Source organism: Mandrillus leucophaeus, unplaced genomic scaffold, assembly GCF_000951045.1.
Source record: "Mandrillus leucophaeus isolate KB7577 unplaced genomic scaffold, Mleu.le_1.0 Scaffold370, whole genome shotgun sequence".
NCBI classification, from domain to species: domain Eukaryota; kingdom Metazoa; phylum Chordata; class Mammalia; order Primates; family Cercopithecidae; genus Mandrillus; species Mandrillus leucophaeus.
The window spans coordinates 529,822-530,596 of record NW_012103921.1 but is presented as its reverse complement, the minus strand read 5'-3'; positions in this window follow the sequence as shown (position 1 = coordinate 530,596).

Genomic DNA, 775 nt, shown 5'->3' with positions numbered 1-775 from the left:
CTCCGCCTCCCGGGTTCAAGCAATTCTCCTGCCTCAGCCTCCCAAGTAGCTGGGATTTCAGGCGCCCACCACCATGCCTGGCTAATTTTTGTATTTTTAGTAGAGACAAGGTTTCATCATGTTGGTCAGGCTGGTCTCAAACTCCTGACCTCAGGCAATCTGCCTGCCTTGGCTTCCCAAAGTTCTGGGATTACAGGCGTGAGCCACCGTGCCCGGCCATGCCCAGATGATTTTTGTATTTTTAGTAGAGATGCGGTTTCACCAGGTTGGCCAGGCTGGTCTTGAATTCCTGACCTCAAGTGATCCACCCACTTTGGCCTCCCCAAAGTCCTGGGATTACAGGAGTGAGCCACCACTCCTGACCCTATTTTTATTTTTAAAAAATTTTAATTGGCTTGAGGCACAGTATCAAGAGGTCCTGAGAACATGTACCCCTTATGTTTGCAAAATTTTAAAAAATTATGGCAAGAAAATACATAACAAAACTTAACTATCTGAACCATTTTTTTTGAGATAGGGTCTGCTCTGTTGCCTAGGTTGGAGTGCAGTGTCATGATCATAGCTCACTGTAACCTCAAGCTTCTGGGCTCAAGTGATCCTTCTGCCTTAGCCTCCTGAGTAACTATAGTACAGCTAGGAGTATAGGCACCACCTAATTTTTAAATTTTAACTTTAATGTTTTGTAGAGACAGGGTTTCGCTGTGTTGCCGAGGTTGGTCTTTTTTTGTTTTTGTTTTTGAGATGGAGTCTCACTCTGTCGCCCAGGCTGGAGTGC